This window comes from Sus scrofa, chromosome 13 (assembly GCF_054392235.1).
Source record: "Sus scrofa isolate SSC_HxYL_T2T_F1_AM1 chromosome 13, Sscrofa_HxYL_maternal_Yorkshire_Landrace_v2.0, whole genome shotgun sequence".
NCBI lineage: Eukaryota > Metazoa > Chordata > Mammalia > Artiodactyla > Suidae > Sus > Sus scrofa.
In genome coordinates this window covers 111629694-111643922 of record NC_139395.1, presented here as the reverse complement: position 1 = coordinate 111643922, position 14229 = coordinate 111629694, and the positions used below count along the sequence as shown (strand labels likewise).

Below are 14229 nucleotides of genomic sequence, written 5' to 3'. Positions count from 1 at the left end.
AATCCCCAAATAACAAGTGCTGGAGGGGCTGTGGAGAAAAGGGAACCCTCCTGCACTGCTGGTGGGAATGTCAACTGGTACAGCCACTATGGAGAACAGTTTGGAGATACCTTAGAAATCTATACATAGAACTTCCATATGACCCCACAATCCCACTCTTGGGCATCTATCCGGACAAAACTCTACTTAAAAGAGGCACGTGCACCCGCATGTTCATTGCAGCACTATTCACAATAGCCAGGACATGGAAACAACCTAAATGTCCATCGACAGATGATTGGATTCGGAAGAAGTGGTATATATACACAATGGAATACTACTCAGCCATAAAAAAGAATGACATAATGCCATTTGCAGCAACATGGATGGAACTAGAGAATCTCATCCTGAGTGAAATGAGCCAGAAAGACAAAGACAAATACCATATGATATCACTTATAACTGGAATCTAATATCCAGCACAAATGAACATCTCCTTAGAAAAGAAAATCATGGACTTGGAGAAGAGACTTGTGGCTGCCTGATGGGAGGGGGAGGGAGTGGGAGGGATCAGGAGCTTGGGCTTATCAGACACAACTTAGAATAGATTTACAAGGAGATCCTGCTGAATAGCATTGAGAACTATGTCTAGATACTCATGTTGCAACAGAAGAAAGGGTGGGGGAAAAACTGTAATTTTAATGTATTCATGTAAGGATAACCTGACCCCCTAGCTGTACAGTGGGAAAATAAAAAAATAAAATAAAAAAAAAGAAACACTGAGGAAAAAAATAAAATAAAATAGACTCATTAAAATAAAAAAAAATCAGCATTTCTTTTCGGGATTAACTCTTTTTTTTTTTTTTTTTTTGTCTTTTTGCCTTTTCTAGGGCCGCACCTGTGGCATATGGAGGTTTCCAGGCTAGGGGTCTAATCAGAGCTGTAGTCGCTGGCCTACACCACAGCCACAGCAACAGGGGATCCGAGCCGCGTCTGCAACTTACACCACAGCTCACGGCAATGCCGGATCCTTAACCCACTGAGCAAGGCCAGAGATAGAACCTGAAACCTAGTGGTCCCTAGTTGGATGTTAACCACTGCGCCATGATGGGAACTCCTCAGGATTAACTTTAGATAGCAATGTTTGTTCTAATCTGCCATGGACTAAAAACAACCCAAAAATCAAAATTAATAAAATATATCCTAGAGCTTTTCCAAACAGAAAAATACATTCTACGTTAAGCACTGTATTGATTTGCTTCTCCTAGAAGCAGGTGACTAGAGGAAATTTCTAGCTTCAAATTCTTATATTACAAAAAAAGAGAAAGGTGGTCATTGGAAAAATGGTAAGTGAGGCCACTTCTGTTTCCATCTTTTGGTTCCCAGACCTAGTTCAGTTCATACCCCCACTGTGGAGGATGTCCCCCGCATCTCCACAGAGTATTTATTGCCTTTTGTTTGGCAAACTGATTTGTTAAAAGATTTACCCAATGAAAACAACCAGAATGCTAGACAAAATAACAACAACAACAAATACTTTTAAAAGGCATCAAGATGGCACAGGAGTAAAGAATCTGTAGAGATTAAAAAAACAAGAAAAAATTAACAACTTTGGGATAGGAGAACCAAAGCCGGCTTCATCAGTGTTTCTGCCAAAACCTTAAACCTTGAGCTTTTTGGAAAATGTTTGCTAGTAGAGGACCGGAGATAAAGCTTTAGGCCTACACAAAATTGAAAGTCTTATGAGAGATAAGGCTGGAATCTCAAAGGCCCTTACCTTCAATCCAAAGGGTGAGTACCAAATAACCTGCTGTTCAGGAGACAGCCACACATATGATTCAATCTTCATGCTGGAAAAGGAAGGGAGGAAATCTCACTTGAGAATCTGTACCTGCAGCCTGGCCCTCACATGGCTTTTTGTAGGAATATATTTCACATGTACCTGAAAAACTGAAAGAAGACAATTTTAATGAAAGTGCCCCCAAGAATTTTTGTATAATAAAGTGGGAAGGGCAAAGGCAAATCTTTTATGGAAGAATGCAATCTCACCCTAGGTCTCAAATAATTTCTATAGATAAAGTTCCAAGGAACTTCAGTGCACATAAAAACACATGGGCATGTTCTGCCTCCTCCACACACACAAGAAAATAAAGCACGAGAAGTGAGAACCAGCAGGAACAACAGGCAACAAAATCAGATCTGTAAAGATGATCAGATACAAAATATAAAATAAGCATGTTTGGTATGCTTAAAGAAATGAAGTTTGTGAGCAAGAAATAAAAGATATTTTTAAAAATACAAGTCAATAAGATTAAGGAAAACTGAATAAAAGTTTTAGAAATGGAAAGCTTCTTTATACAGAAGGATTGAGGCTAAATGGAGGAAGGTCTTATATGCAAGAAGAAATGGTGAACAAAGGCATTGACAAATATTGATTACATATAATAATAGTAATGTCTAATTTGTGAAGTTAAACAAGATAGAATTAAAATATAGTCAAAATATAATACAAATGGAATGGGGTGAAAAATTGTGGTTATAATAGTCTAAGTTACTTGTATTGTTTGAGTGAAGCATCCAGAGATTAAGGAAGCATTTTAAAAGGTCTGGGTAACTCCCCAAATAGATGCAGAGATAATACTTCCAAAGAAAACAGAAATAGGGGGTGATGGTGTGAATAAGAAAAAGAAGAAAGGAAAAAAGAAAATCTATTCAGAAGATGGCAAGAAAGGAAAAAAAAGAGAGAGAAATGGAAAGCCCATAATAAGATGGTAGAGACATATCAAACGAAGAAGAGCCTTAAGATCCTTTGCCCCAAAACAAAACAATGAGAGTTCATACACTCTCTAAAATGACAGGTGTTAATTTCATACTCTTAACAATGAAAAAAGAGGATACATGACTTTGAGAATTAAATGCTTTATTTCAAGTTTCTCAAGTACAGCAGTGGTTCAGCATATCAGAGATGGTTCAGTTTATCAGAGACCTGTGTTTCCCATCACAGGACTTTTAAGAGGATATTGGAAGGGGCTGCACCAAGGCCTCCTGTTTTATATTAACCTCAAGTTAAAAGAAACTTTAACTTTTGAAGATCTATGTCTCAAAAATGAACTTTTATTACAATTTTTAGGAGCACTTTTATGATTACTAAATTTAGAACATTTTTATTCTTATAAATTTTGGCCTTTGACTTTATCTGGAGAGTTTTATCTTGTGAACAGCTGTATCATTTGTTATTTCTCTCCTTTCGTACCAGTCTTAATACTCCTTTTCTCCTTTGTATTTAGAAGGAACTGCTTTTTAAAGGCTATAGCTAGGACACCATATTCTACAAATAAATCAGAAAGCCCACGACCTAAAGACTTCATATAGAAAATGATACATTTTAAAAAAGGAACGTGAGGCTTATAATATTGTTTCTACAGGATGCTAAATCACTTCCTAGAAGGGCCTCATGAGATTGTGCAGTAGATCTTTTCTATAGTTCTGTTTTGTTATTTCCTATATACTGCTTTCTTTCCTTTGTTCTACGATTTTTTTTTCTGTAACTTCTAAGTTGTTTCTTTTGTTGTTCCTTTTTTTTTTTTTTTCCTTGATCGCTCATTCTCAAATGAAGCCATATCTTCCTATCAACAACAGGGTACAGGGACATCTCTCAGGTTTACTCTGGGGTGAGGGTCACAACCCTTTTCAGAGACACACGAGGGGGCAAGGCAATGTGCCTGGTTGTCAGTCCAATTCCCAGCTTACAGTGCCTATTTGCAGTCCAGGCTTTGCCACTTTCTGGCTGTGCAACTTTGGATGAGTTGCTTAACCTCTCTACGCCTCAGTTTTCTCATCTATAAGAGGAAACTAATAAATATCTCAACCTCATAGATTCCTAGGAGGATTACGTGAAATATTTTAAAGCTCTTAGTACTGAGCGTTGCCCATTGTAAACAATAAATATCAGCTATTCTCATCTTTTTATTATTGATGCTGCTACCATCACCACCACCACCGCCACTACCACTACTACTACACTGTTGCTGTTAGTACAGCTCTCCTTCTCCTACCAGTATGATCATGTACATTCCTCTGCCCATGCTGCTCTGATATGCTGAGACTGTTGTACTTGAGAGAATTCCACTTCCCAGGGTATAATGTATCACTGCCCATCTCTCCCTCCCCACAGCCATTCACACAAGATTCCTCCTGTCTTTTAGGAGTGGTCATCTCAGAGTATTCCCAGCAAAGTGGCCCGGGTGTCATGAGGGCAGCACCCATGTGGCACAGCAATGGGGGTCAAAGTTCTTACTGTGACTTGGTTGTCTGTGTGCTGTGCACATGTGACCTTTGCTTTCCCATCACAGCACTTTTAATGGGATTTTGGAAGGAGCTACACTAAGGCCTGTTAGATGCCATGCCATTTTACAATGGAAATTTAGTTTCTGCTTTTAAACTGAGAACACAAAGTAAGGGCAGAAGCCTGATACTAGTGAAGACCTCCCCTTTCACCAGGCAAGGAGGACTCCATGCCTTTTTTGTTCATGCCCTTTTGGTAATGATTGAAAACCCCTCAGTTGGACCTGCAGTAAGACCCTGACCCTAACTGAGCTGGCTAAAGGAGTATAATAGCCCCATTTTTTACACACATCTAGATAAGTTAGCAGATCTGAGGTAAATTATCCCCTCAGGAGCAGTAGGACTAAATCCAAAGGCAGTCAAGGAAAAATGCTGAGACAACATTCTTATCATATTTCCAGGAAAGTTCAGAACCTATAAAAGAAGACCCAAGCTGAAACTCATGGTATTACATTTAGACTAAGGTTCGTATTAAACTTTTAATGACTGAGTTTTAATAGTGTATGAATACACAATTTCTTTCTTCCTTCCTCCCTCCCCTCCCCTCCTCTCTCTCTCTCTCTCTCTTTCTTTCTCTCTCTCTTTCTTTCTTTCTCCCTTTCTTTCTTTCTTTCTTTCTTTTCTTTCTTTCTTTCTCTTTCTCTCTCTCTCTCTCTCTCTCTCCCTTTCTTTCTTTCTTTCTTTCTTTCTCCCCCCCCCCCCCCGTCTGTCTGTCTGTCCTTTTAGGGCCGCACCCACGGCATATGGAAGTTCCCAAGCTAGGGGTCAAATTAGAGCTACAGCTGCTAGCCTATACCACAGCCACACCACGGCAACATAGGATCTGAGACGCATCTGTGATCTACACCACAGCTCACAGCAACGCTGGTCACATGCCCTCAGACCCAGCCAGTTGCTCACCCTTTCTGGTATCTTTTCAATAGCTGTCCTGATCCTGGGGGGTGGGGTGGGGTGGGGATGGATGCAGAAACTCTGGGTCTCTGGGGACTACTGATAATTAAAGAGTGTACCAATGAAGTTAGTATTAGCGATATATGGGACATCAGTAACTAAGGTAGGAACAGCAATACGGATTTCACCTCCCCTCCTCACTCCCCCCATATATATATATGTATGACTTAAATGCATCATTACCAACTTAAAACATCAAATTACAGATGGTTTGACAAACATTTTTGAGAGCTGTTAATACATAAACAAAACAAATTCTCATACTGATTGTATGACTATATTTGAGTCATAAATAATAAAATAAAAACACAGAAAAATATTTCTTTTCATCAAATAGGGCCATCTTTTCTTACCAATATACAATGTCCAGGGCACAAATGGTAAAAACAAGTATAATCTCTTTTCCCCAAGTTAATGCAATATGTATATCAAGAATCTGATGACATTAACAATTATTGTCTCGGAGTTCCAACCATGTAGCTACAAAGAATTTAAGCTCTCCTTGACCCCAATCTTGATCTTTGTGGCTCACATTTCTCTTTACTGCTTCTCCTACTGCTGCCAGCTGTATACTGAACTTTCTTCTCGGTGATTGCATCTACCTTACCTTGTATAAAGTGCATGGACTTGGTCAGTTCTGGGGTCCCTCTGGTTAAGAGTATATTAGAGTTCCAAAGGGATACAGTCTTAGAGAATCACAGCGACCCCAATGATGCTGCACTTAGAAATTTCCTCTTCTGTGATCTGGGCTAATGGTCAGAGGATGCAGGAGGTGGCTCTCAGGTCCTCTCCTTGACACTCTGCACTCCAGGGTGGACTCAGGCCTAGGGAAGGGAGCGTAGCCTCTGTCTTGGATCTGAGGTCTGGGAGAACAACCTTCTGACCTGAGGTTCTGACCTCTACTCAATTATGCCCAGACGGTCTAATGCTTCAGTGCCAACAGGATTCTGGTTGGCTTGACTTGCTAAGTTAGAACAGTAGCCTTTAACATGGAGTATGTGCACCAGGATATTCCAAGGGGTTGATCATCTAGGGCTTCCTTTATTTCCCTGACTTATAAATATTCTTGTTGAAGTAAAATGTTATACTGTTCAGGCTGGAATTTTCTGAATTTACATACAAGGTAGATTGCAGGGATGTGAGGGATGTGAGTTAGACAACTTTGGACTAATGGGTCTCTTCTTTTACATTCTAGCTTTGTCAAATAATGCATTTGGGGGACAGTTTCATGAAAGCAAGGCAAAAATAACACTAGTAACAAAGGTTGAAAATGCCTCCTCTTGCAATGCCTTTAAATATAAACAGCTCTTGGTATAAAGAAAAAGGAACCCTCCTACACTGTTTCTGGAAATAAACTGGTACAGCTACTAGAGAGAACAGTATCAAGATTCCTTAAAAACCTAGAAATAGAACTACCACATGATCCAGCAATCCTGGGCATATATCTGGAGAAAATCATAACTTGGAAAGATACATGCACCCCAATGTTCACTGAAGACAATTCACAATAGCCAAGACATGGAAGCAACCTAAATGTCCATCAACAGAGGAATAAATAAAGAAGATGTGGTACATATATACAATGGAATATTACTCAGCCATAAAAAAGAATGAAATAATGCCATTCGCAGCAACATAGATGGGTGTAGGGATTATCAAACTAAGTGAATGTAAGCCAGACAGAGAAAAACAAATATCACATGGACATCACTTATATGTTGAATCTAAGAAAATGAAATGAATGAGCATATATACAAAACAGAAATAGACCCACAGACATAGAAGACAAACTTATGGTTACCAAAGTGGAAGGGGGCGAAGGGATAAATTAGGAGTTCGGGATTAACACATACACATTACTATATGTAAAATAGATAACCAATAAGGACGTACTATATAGCACAGGGAACTATACTCAATATTTTGCAATAATCTATAAGGGAAAAGAATCTAAAAAGATAGATATATATATGTATAACTAAATCACTGTTCAGTACACCTGAAATGAACACAACATTGTAAATCACCTAAACTTCAATTAAAAAAAAGTATAAAAAGTCATTTGCATGAAGAAGAACAAAAAGTATAAGCAGCTTTTTTCAGTTCTTGATATTCATCCCCAGAACACATTCTTAGCTGGAAAGAAACAAAAATTTAAATAGTAAAGCAGTGTGGGTTAGTGTCACTAATTCTTTTATTTTATTTTTTGTCCTTTTAGAGCTGCACCTGTGGCACTTGGACGTTCCCAGGCTGGGGGGTCTAATCAGCTGTAGCTGCCGGCCTACATCATAGCCACTGCAACGTGAGATCCAAGCCACGTCTTCGACTTACACTAAAGCTCACAGCAACGCTGGATCCATAACCCACTGAGCGAAGCCAGGAATCGAACCTACATCCTCGTGGATAGTAGTCAGATTCGTTTCCACTGAGCCACGAAGGGAACTCCTGTCACTAATTTTTTAAAATGGACTTAGAATGTTTTTTAGGCTGTTGAAATTTTTGAGATAGAGATATAAGTTCTAGGAAATCTTTCCACTTAGCACTTATTATTCAATGAAGTAGTTAAAACAATTTGTATCAGATACTATTGAAATGTTTATTATAATACAGTAAAATCCTCATATTTTAGGCCCGCACCTGCAGCATACAGAAATTCCCAGGCTGGGCTGAATTGGAGATGCAGCTGCCAGCCTACACCATAGCCATAGCAACTCCAGATCCCTTAACCCACAGATCAAGGCCAGAGATCAAACCCATATCCTCATGGATACTAGTGGGGTTCATTACCACTGAGCTACAATGGGAATTCCAAATGCTCATCTTATTTCATCTTAAAATATTTAATATTTTATATCTCCTAATAATAGCAGGTATATAAGATCTTATGTACAGACCAATTATTTATTTTTTACTGTATCTACCTTCTTTTTATTAAATGTAAAAGGAAATATTAGATATTAATTCATTTAATCAAGAAATGCAAATGCTTTGTTGGAGTTCCTTTATTGTATAGTGGATTAAGGATCTGGCATTGTCACTGCTGTGGCTCAGGTCGCTGCTGGAGCTCAGGTTTGATCCCTGGACTGGTAACTTCCACATGCTGCACGTGCAGCAAAAACAAACAAACAAAACTGTGTATTGTCAACAAAACTTAATTTTTATACTTAATAATTACTTGTCAAAATTTATATGTATTGTTGTTTTTAATAGTAGTATATGAATAACTGTAGTAACAACTCAACCCAAAAGAATCTTGTAAAGTTATGCACATATTTCCATAGTAATTTAATATGGCAGGGTATCAATTGAAGGTTTGTAGTTATAAAAGTATATTAAAATAACAGTTTTATTTTTAAATGTCCGTATTTAAAATACACTGGTTATCATTACAATGTCCGTTACAACTATCTAAATTCATAAATTTATGATAAAATGTCTTAGATGTCAACCTAAAAAAATAGTCTAAAACATTTTTTTTCAGGGTATGTTGGCAAGAATATTGACTAGCAATACCAGAGGAAACATGAGGATTAAGTCCTTACCTTATCACTGCTATTATATGAAGTAGTAGATTCTTTTCTCCCTAACCTCACCTCTTCTCATTAACCTCAGTTCTATACGGAATACTGCATGCCCCACCGGAAGAATAAAAAGATTCTATTTTTGAGATCCTATGAGATCCCAGCTTAAACCTCAATCATTTAAAAAGTCTAGTAACAGAGAATGGAAACTTGGCTGCCCTGGGTTTTAGGAAATTTTGCTTTAAATACAAGAAGTAGTCACTTGAATCTTGGCAGTAGCCTTTATACTCTAGAAATTTAAGGTCCAGATAGCAAATTACAATGATAGAACTCATTCACTTTAAAAACGCAGAGTGTCTCTTCAGATTAATATGTTAGACTCCTTCAAGCCAACTTGGGAAAATGGTGGATATATCTTTCTGTGGTGCCCAACACAAAGTCAGATGTTCAGATTTTTTTCAGAAAACAAATATATTTCCAGTGTTAAATCACATGAAAGCCTCTACTTAAAATGCTTTAGGAGTTCCCTGGTTAACGAACCTGTAGGATTCTTGAGGATGCGGTTTGATCTCTGGCCTCCCTCAGTAGGTTGAGGATCTGGTATTGTCATTAGATGTGGTTCAGGCTGCAGATGCAGCTCGGATCTGGCGTTGCTGTAGTGGTGGTGTAGGCCAACGGCTGTAGCTCCAATTTGACTGCTAGCCTGAGAACTCCCACATGCCACAGGTGCAGCCCTAAAAAAGCAAAAATAAAATAAAATAAAACAGCTTCAATATTGTAAATTGTCTGTCTAATTCTTGGGTTTGAATTATTAGTATTTATGAAAATTGATAGTAATAATAAATAACCATTAAATATCAGCAGTCACAAATGAAGTCAATCCCTTTCACTATCTTTTGAATTCAAAAAGGTGAAAGAATGTGTTGCCATGTGATATAATGAGATGAGCTGACCCATTGCTCACAGGCAAGTGAATATACTGCCTTATTGTGTTAAATACAGATTTTGACATTGAGAATCTGAATCAAACTTTTTCAGTCGCTGTTAGTTCTACCTTTAAAATAAATTGATCTTGGTGCAATGCTGCAAGTACTGTTTTATATTTAATTGATAATACTTTCAGGATGAATAATGATATTTTAATAATTCCTTTATTATTTTAATAAGTTATCTAAGTATTCTATGTTTCACAAGCCTCAAAAGACAACCAGGGAGTTCTTCTGTGGTGTAGCAGGTTAAGGATCTGGCATTGTCACTGCAGCAGCTTGGATTGTTGCTGTGGTGCAGTTTCGATCCCTGGCCTGGGAACTTCCACATGCCACAAGCATTTCCCCCCGCCCCCACCCGCCAAAAAAGACAAGCAGCATTGCCAAATTTTCTTTTGGAAATCAGATATCTATATATATATCGTAATGAGATTAAAATTTAAGGTTATTCCACAACTTGTCAATCAAAATGAAAGTATTTCTATTGGATTTTTTTTAAAAATAATAAATCTCCAGTTCTTTGTAGGCTCAGAAACTTGAGTGATGATGATATTTATGAATATTGGCTAAATATTGGTTTCCTTTAATTCACTAGTTTTTCTGGAGAGTTACAAAGTCATAATCAATACGCAAAGAAGCAGAATTTGAGTGCACTGGGAGCTGAGGTGGTGAATGGATCAACAGGGTAGGGGTGGCAGAGGTCTCAGATTAGGCAGAATGGAAGTGACTATGGCAAGGCCATTTTTGTCCAAAACTAACACATAGCTCTTAGAGGTGGAATAGGCAGGGGCCTATGGCACCACTGTAAGCAGTTGATTCTCATACTTTATGGTATATACAAACCACCTGAGGCTCTCATTAAAATCAGATTTCATTCAGTGGGTTTGGGTGTGAGGCCTGATATTATGATTTCTAAACGAGCTCCCAGGAGACACTGATTCTGCTGGAGAACTTTGAGCAGCATATGCAAAAGTTATAGGGCAGCAGGTGTTGAGAAGAGAACCAAAGCAAAGTGTTAGTGGAGTTCCCTTGTGGCCCTCCAATTTCTAGCACTGATATGCTTCTTCCAATCTAGAAGTGAGATGTGTGGCAAAGAAATGGAGTTGCAGGCTGTCTCATCAAGGTGGCTGTTAAGTAGCTGTATAAATAGAAAATTATTCAAACTCTAAGGGAATTATCTCCTTCTGTAAAATTACAGGTCTGGACCAGGTGATGTGTCAGGTCCCTTTCAGACCTAAAATTTAAGGATTTTAAGATAATCCTTATTTTTTATTTTGGCTTCTATCCTCTGTATTTCCCCCCATAAATGGTTAGCAAAAATCAGAAAGTTTTATTGCATTGTATCACTCCCAAAGGTCACCACTGAAATGTGCTTTGCATTCTTTGAGCCAAGATGATAGCTACTTTTTAGTGTCAATTTCCACATTCTTCCCTTATAACTTTGAGAACAGTATTCAGATTTGTATTTTGCTTTAAGGAGAATTCTTATGAATACCGAATCTGTGAGTCAGTTATCTGTTCCCCAAATGAAAATGTACTTCCTATTATTTCACAGTTTTCAGAGAAGTTATAATATTACATATTTTAATAAAGGGTGATCCTTTAATTGGAGCCAATCTCATCATACACTGCACCCCTGCTGGGCGGCAATGGCTGGTAATGGTTTCAAAGGGCATTTGACAGGGAACAAATTCTTTCCCTTCTCTGAACATAGTTTGAGTCAGCCTCTTCCTGTTTATTCCCATTATCAACATTTGTACTCAGAACTTCATTAGCTCTAGTCTGGACCACTTTACTAATGTACCAACTTGGTGTTCCACCTTCAACATTTCTGCTCTGTAATTATTCCAATACAGCCCTTCCAGAGCAATGTTCCCAAATTTCAATAAAATACATGCTACTTCTAGTCAAAATCCTGTTATGGGTTTTCATTCAACACCTTCATGTTCTGGGGTCAACCTGTCTTTTTCAGGTCCCCACTGTTTCCCTTCACCAAGTATTTCCTACATATCTATGACTTTGTTTATTCATTTCCTCTACCTGGTATACCTTCGTCTATAAAACCCTAATCCATTCTTCAAGATCAATGGTAACTTCAATTCTTTTTTTTTTTTTTTTTTTTTTTTTTTTTTTTTTTTTTTGGCTGTGCCCAAGGCCTGTGTAAATTTCCAGGCCAGGGATTGAAACCAAGCCACATCAGTGACCTGAACCACCACAGAGACAATGCTAGATCCTTAACCCTCTGAGTCACAAGGGAACTCCAGTTACACTTTGCTTTGGTTCTCATCTCAACACCTGCTGCTCTATAACTTTTGCATATGCTTTCTTGCTGCCCTCTATTACAAAATTCTTGGACATCTATAAATACATCTTAATTATCTTTGTAGTCTATAAGTGCCTTTTAAATTCTCCACATCTGTTGAAGAAGTGAGTGAATATATAATATAGCTTAAGCATTAATCTACAGGTCAAGATGCTCAGACACTGCAGAAATTTAAAATTATTCATTAGTCTTATCTAGTGTTTATTTTGGGAAAATTATTTAGTGGCCTAGTATTCTCTTATCTATATATTTGGTGGGTAAGGGACTTTTAGTACATTTTTTACTCACTTGATGGATATAAAGCACTATACTATATAAACACTAGAAAAGAGAGAAAAACGTTTGACTTTCTGGATCATGGTAAACATTGTCGCAGGATAAGTGTGTTTCAGATTTAACTACTGTATTATGAAAACATTTTATTTGTTAATTCATAACATAAAAAGTTGATATAACTTATATTTCAGATTCTAAAGATGCAACACAATTACATTAGCTTCACAATTACTACAAAGGGTTACTACTTTCAAAAGGAAAAGTAGAATTTCTTCCCAAAGATATCATAGACACCACCTTAGGAATAATCCCATTATTGTCTACCACAGTTTGGGGACCAATAAAGGTGTCCTGTGCAAGGTACAGTGTATATTAATTGTTTTATTAAAACATGAAAATAAAAAATTCTTAATTAGTATAGGATTTGTGAACTTTGGGCACATACCAAATTGATTTCCTATGCTTCATAACATTCAACATGATGGTTAGGAATTTTCAGCTGCAGTGTGTTAATCCTTTTAGGATACTAGGTTGGTCTACTAGGGCAATATTGTAATAACTGTTAAGAACTTTAAAAGATAAAGCTTGAGAAAACTTATTGTATAATCAAAGAGAAATTAACTATAATTTGTATTACAAAAATTTTTAGACTAATAGAACATTAAAAGATCTGTCTTACATAATTTTCAATATTAATGTCTCTTCCAGTCGATTCTATTCCAGAAAATATAACCTTTAAGTAGCTCTGTCTCACTATGTAGTAATTTAATTCAATAAACTCTAAAAAAATTGGTTTAAAAATCTATTAACTATAGAAGAATTCTCCCATCTTTGTCTACCAATCCAAGTTTTTTTTTTATACAACCCAACAGCAAAAAACCCATCAATCAATGGAAAAATGGGCAAAAGACCTGAATAGACATTTCTCCAAAGAAGATATACAGATGGCCAACAAACACATGAAAAAATGCTCAACATCGCTGATTATAAGAGAAATGCATATCAAAACTACCATGAGATATCACCTCACACCAGTCAGAATGGCCATCATTAATAAATCCACAAATAACAAGTGCTGGAGGGGCTGTGGAGAAAAGGGAACCCTCCTGCACTGCTGGTGGGAATGTAAACTGGTACAGCCACTATGGAGAACAGTTTGGAGACACCTTAGAAATCTATACATAGAACTTCCATATGACCCCATAATCCCACTCTTGGGCATCTACCCGGACAAAACTCTACTTAAAAGAGACACGTGCACCCAATCCAAGTTTAAGAAAAAAAATAGGTTTATACTTTTTTAGGGATTATTTCTCCAATATTCTTTTATTTTGACACTTATAAATCCTTCCACTGAGGTCATGGAAAACATATGTCTAAAGAAAAGTTAAAACCATTAGATTTAATATCCATTACATGCCTTTGCAAACCCTATTTTGCCATAATATTCACTACTTTCTTAAAATTCCTGATACTGTTTCATGCCAGGAGTTCGTTTATCAGTGGGAAAACCAAGGAAAGTTTGAATGCATTCTTAACCCTCAGGTTACCTACTTTAATTCTATTCTCTTTTCTTCAAGTGTCTTTCTTCAAAAGATATAAGCACACAGCTTAGACTGCTTCAAGTGCTCTAGGCTGAGCTAAATGTAAATATTGATTCTCTGTTTATCCATGGAAATATCTCTCCGACATACTTGTGGAATACAACACAGTCTCACTGTAGATCATGATTCTATTCTTAGAGTGATAATTTATAGAATTACTCATTTTAAGCAAGGGTTTACCGAGAGACCAGGTTTTGCACTGATGGCTTTCACATCACCTTAGAAAAGGTTATGGGTGACTTTCT

General features: G+C 37.3%; 1 protein-coding gene across 2 annotated transcripts in view; it reads right to left on the bottom strand.

The window, feature by feature from the left end:
* Positions 1-14229, bottom strand: part of LEKR1 (leucine, glutamate and lysine rich 1) — a 307061-nt gene that overhangs the window by 62430 nt on the left and 230402 nt on the right. For both annotated transcript variants that reach the window (XR_014822590.1, XR_014822589.1), the window contains exon 14: positions 1757-1829. The gene's annotated coding sequence lies outside the window, so the exon portion shown is untranslated. The remainder of the gene's footprint in view (positions 1-1756; positions 1830-14229) is intronic.